Here is a 6,000-nt window from a genome sequence, read left to right on the forward strand (position 1 = left end):
GTTGACAGTGACAGTGGTCTAGTCTACGTAACATACGGAGTATACCCACAACAAAAAGGCCAGGATTGTTTTTGCAAATAAAGAGTAGAGATGACTGTCATTTTCATTAAAAAAACACTGAATATAATAAAATTCATCATGTGCATACTCTTTTTGTAGCTGCTGCTTTGGCAAACCGTGCAGACAGTATACCCACTACAGTAGACCACACTACACCACTGGGGCACAGGTTACATATACAACAATATGTAAATACATAAATAGACAGATACAATTGCAGTATTCAGTTAAAAACAAGAAAACATTAAAACAAACTGCATGTGCTCATTTATGAAAGAGAAGAAGTGGGTTTTAAGGGAGGATTTAAAGGGGGTCTCTGGGGTCTGGGGTGTTCTATTATAGAGGGGGAGACTGTTCCAGAGATGGCAACTTGAGTTTCAATTCAGTTTAGTTTGCTAAATCATAACATACATTATCTCAAGGCCGTTTAAATAGTAAGGAGGGCTCTGTGTCCAATTGGTCATGTGATATGCGTTTTTAGGTGCGTTAGGAACACAGTTTTCAAATGAAACATCGTCATGTGGACGTAGCCTGAGAGCAAGTGAGACAAGGAAAAGGCAAGGAGTCATTCAAGGCCATGGATCAATTGCAGCACACACACACACGCACACACACACACACCCCCACACCCCCCCCCCCCCACACACACACAAGGTCAGTGGAGAAGAGAAGGCTTACCTTGAGATTTTAGAGGCATTCAATATCCTCTCTGTCACACACAGCTCAACCATGGATCATGGTCCTAACATGTTGGGGAAAACAGAGATGAGCATTATTATTATTATAATGATAATAATAATTTTTTTTTTTTTTTTAAAGAACAACACAGAGTGACAAAATAGAAACATCTCTCCTGCACATAATCTTCACATGGATGATCCTGATCCTGTGCAGCTGTGATCTTTCCGTCTACCACGTCTCTTTTCTGTCTTTACATTGACTTCTGAAGCAAGATAGTGACTGGGCACTGGGCCTAGACAGGGCATTTCTGACAATGGTCAATGGTGTCATTGCAGTTTCCTATACATTGCTGATCATACATTTCGTTTGTCGCCGTTTGCTGTGGACAGACGTAATCAGCTGTTCTTGAAGCCCAGGGTAATTTGTGCTTTCCCTATCTTGTGGCGAAATCTCTGCATAACGGAGTGACCAGTCTGTAGCTCTTACAGATTCATAAATGTATGGGTGAGCATAAATGTCTGCAGAAGTCACTCCTGAGATTCTCCTGAAGGATCCACAGTAAGTGCACGGGCGAATGTTTGCACTCCTGCAGCCACCACCTGAATATTCTGGAGATTCCCCTGATGGTGTGAACATGTCTCATCCTGACAATGTCTCACTGTGTTCATGGGGACCTTAATGTCCGGACCTTAATCTATGGACAATACCCAGGGACCATGTCTGCAAACACAACAGTTCACCTGAGGACACTGGACTGAAAGGTTTCCATCATTATTACAGGCCGACACCGAGTTCTACCTGCCATAAACACAGTATTTTGCCATTTTCTAACATGAAATCTGGTAAATATTTGAATATTTGTGTCTCTCTGGACATTCTCCAGAGTTTCACCTGCTACATTCTCACATAAATTCACTGGAATGTTTGCCAGAGATTAGATCATCTTCTTTAGACATTTGCATCCCAGCACAATCTGCAGAGAATCCCTGGAAGTCAGTGCATGTTTAAAAGCAGCCTAAACGACACGCTTTTGAAAGTAAAGCGCGTGTTGTCTTGTGTGACTTTGATGCTGTGGACCTGCGACTATGCGGAGAACCCTAACCCAAGTCAGGAGGAGCCTGAATAGACCCGTAGTGTTCACACTGTGTGCTATAGGGTAGATGAGATTCCCCGATCTGACGTCTGTTTCCTAAACTTTTTTAAGCGAAGTCAATTCACAATATAAAGCAAATTTGTGCGAATTCTCTGCCATTTCTGTAAGTAAACAAACCAAGAGATATATCCATGATAGATGAGGTACAACTTTATTTTATGTTTGGTATTTAATTAAAGGTACAGTGTACATTATAATATATTATAATTGGTCAAGTTGCATCAGATAGGTGTACACTTTAAAGAGGATTGTTACAGCAAATGATTCTGGTTAAGTCTTTGTGGACAGAAGCGATGTGCAACCTTAATTAGTCTCCTGATCCTTTGTCTGAAAGACTCTGTGAAGCAATACTATCAGACCTGACTGAGAATATGACAGAATATAACCTCAGTGGGCCCTTTCCAAAGCCGTTTTACTTTATAGTGCAAATTTCCTATTGCCTCTGCCTGTCTTGACATAAAACAAATCACTTCCTGTGTGCAGTATGGGAATGTCAGCAGGCGACATAAGGACAGCCATACTGGAGACTAACATGTGCAATAACTTGCATTCTATTTATATATATTCTGCATGTCTGCTGAATGTGTGTGCCGAAATGTGTGCCTAGTCAAGCGACTACCTTTATCCATGTATTATTCCGTTCAGACCATCTTTACATAGGCACAACACAATATTGTTTCATCTTTCTTCCAATGACAATTAGAGGAATCACAGAGAGAGAGAGAGTCGCGTGAAGCGTTCGGGCTCAATCAGAATTTTTTGAATTCATACAACAATAGTTTAAATGTAATGGAAATGTGTATACAGGCTTTATGTAGTAAATGAAAGCCAGCAGATCTGTTTGACTGTGGGGACAATGAGTCACAGTTGCATCTGTCCACCTACAGACACAGCTACTTCCTAGAATAGACTCACTTCACAGCTGTGATTTACCTACATGACAGTATCAGTCCACTCAGCTGTACCAGACACTGGCAGACGTGTTCTTCATGCCCAAACAACCACGTGCGTTTCTGTCATTATTAGGGGAAATATCAGTGCATATCCCATGCATACATTTGTATTCAGTGTATCACTGACATTTCTTCTTCTGCTGCTTCTCTTCTCAATATTTACATCTCCATCCGCCCCTTTGTCCTCTGCACGTCTTTGACTTCAGCGCTGCACTGATTCATGTCTGGTGATGTGGACTGGGTGTAATAGGTGCAGGGACCAAACAGCTGATACAAAAAGCAAATACACCCACCCCCCCCACACACACACACACACACACTCTGACAGAGAGGGAGAGAGGGAGACAGCAGCTTTAATCTTACCGTAGCTGTCGCATCTTCTCTCCCGTGCAGGCCACCGCTGTTCTCGGGCTCCACATTTAGAAGCTTTGGATGTGCGTAACGCGAGGAGGAAACCTGCTTCGATCTGCAGCAGCTGAGGATGGACCGGCCCTGTGCACCTCCACAGAGAGTCCGAGCACACACAAACCCTGCAGAGACCGAAATGTACGAGATCTGGGCGTGTGTTGTTGTTTTTTTTTTTTTGGGTGAATGGGCGATGGTTTTAGCGCCACACCCCCTTTTCCCACCCTGACTATTTAAACGGTATTTGCGCCCAAAGCAGCGTCACATAGCCGGCGATCTGGTGATTCATATTTTATTGAGTTGCAGCAGCAGCAGCAGGAGGAGAGGAGTGTGAGATACGTCATGGCGTTGCAGTGATGCCCGTAAAAACGCGAGCTGCTCTCCACAAATAGCGTTTGAAAGCCTCACCGCCTTCCGTAAATAAAGACTACAGCGCCATCACAGATTATATACATGAAATAAATCTAAAAAAAAAAGAAAAAAGAATAAAATATATAATCAGTAAGTCCTCGATCTGTCCATGTTTTAATATCACCACGAGTTGCAGAAAGAAAATAGCCCTGAATTGGATCCACCAGGTGCTCCGACAGTGACAGCGCCTCCAATCCTCCTTCAATTCAATAACATTTGCTTGTAAATGCTGCCACCTGCCGGCCTGATGCGATAACGTCACAGGAAAGTGGCTAAGCATCAATGATCAAGTCTGGCCAGGAGTCAAGTGGAAAATAGTCAAATAGGGAAAAATGCAACTTTTCTTTTATAAAGTACCTAAAAGTACACGTATCTTACCAGAAAATGACTTTGGTATAGGTTGAAGTCACTTTTAAAAAAAAAATAACATTACTTAAGTAAAAGTCTTAAAGTATATGATATTTACTGTACTTAAGTATCAAAAGTAATTTTCTGATATAAAATGTACTTTTAGTTGTAGAGGTAAAAGTATTTAAAAAAAGTGAGGATTAACTGGATGGCCGTGGGTTCAATTCCTGGCTCTGCTCGTCTGTATGTGTCCTTGAGCAAGACACTTAACCCCATGTTGAAGCATGTTAATGGCTGAATGTCAAAACTATAATGTAAAGCAGTTCATCAAGACTAGAAAAGCTCTATATAAACACAGACCATTACCAACTCTTCTTCTTCTGATTTAATTTGGTAGTAACGCAAATGAAAGATTGTTAGAGGAAATGTAGTGGAGTGAAAGTTGTTAGAAATATAAAGTAAAGTACAGATATGTGAATTTTGTAATCAAGTACAGTATCAACGTATTTGTACTTTGTTACATTGCAACACTGAGTAGGGGTGGACACTACTAGTAGAAAATCACATCACCTTATTGTTTTATGACATCACAATAACAATATCAGTGATGTTACTCCACAGAATTTCAAAATAAAAGTGTCTGCATTGAATTATAAAAACATACAGAAAAGAGGCAGGATGAACTTACACGGGTCAGCAGCTCCACCTTCAGGCCACAGTTAGCACTTACTCAGGAAAGAAAATAGCTGTTTGTATGCGTCTTGGCTCTGATCATCCACCGATGTGCTTTGAGGTAAACAGGAATCCTCCATTATTTTCATCATCATCACCTCTGCTATGCAAACAAACCAACAAATAAACAAACAATAATTCTTAGAATATAATTTTCTTCAAACACAATACACTGCAATTGCACCCTCAGATTTATAAAATGCAAGGTACACCCTGGACAGATCGCCAGTCAATCACAGGGCCACACAGAGTCAACCAACCATCCACTCTCACAGTCAGTTTAGAGCGTCCAATTTGCCTAATCCTCAAATCCTATTTTACTGAGTGATCATATATATATATGCAAGTGAGGTGAAGTGAAGTGAGCCCGCGGGCACCGTACTGGCCCCTGCGCTACACCAAACGTGTGGCCCTCATTCACCAAAATAAAAACATATAGAAATATGGAACAAGAGCCTTTCTGCATAGAGTTTGCATGTAATCCCCATGTGTGAGTGGGTTTTTTCCAGGTTCTCCGGCTTCCTCCCACAGTCCAAAAACATGCAGATTTGGAGCTCTATATTAATCTAAATAAATTGACCGTAGGCGTGAGAGTGAATGGTTGTTTGTCTCTATATGTGTCCCTGTGATGGACTGGCGAACTGTCCTGGTTGTACCCCGCCTCTCGCCCTATGTCAGCTGAGATAGGCACAGCGACCCTCTCCGATGGAGGATAAAGCGGTAGTTGATGGATGGATGGAATAATCAGTTATGTAAATAGCAGGGAATATACCTGTGAGGTTTCAGTGTCTCCCTCTACCGCTCAAAGTTATTTAACAGTGTGATTGACATCAAAGCATTCAGGACTGCTGCTAAAGGTCACGCGGGTCACCTCCACGCTGACGCTCTAATAACTGAGCCTTTATGAAGTCCATAAAACCCACTCCTCACTTCATCACCACAGATGGTGGGTGAGGGTAATCGCTGGAAAAGTAGCACAGGCCACCACCTCACTCAGACTCCTTTGAACTGCACCATATGCAGATTGAACGGGGGGGGGGCAACTGTACGCATGTTTCTGTGTCTGTTTGAAAGAAGCAGTCGCTTGGTGTGTACGTGTCCGTGTGTGTATCCTAAGCCTTATCTTGTCACAGCAGGGGAGATACATGAAAGACTTTCTACAGTGTGTTTGGTAACGCGACGTCCTCCGCTCCTGCCTAAACAGCAAAGTAGACGACAGCCTCATCAGAACATGCTCCAATCCAGACATCATCTCTT

Source organism: Microchirus variegatus (genome assembly GCF_963457635.1).
Source record: "Microchirus variegatus genome assembly, chromosome: 10".
Taxonomy (NCBI): Eukaryota; Metazoa; Chordata; class Actinopteri; order Pleuronectiformes; family Soleidae; genus Microchirus; species Microchirus variegatus.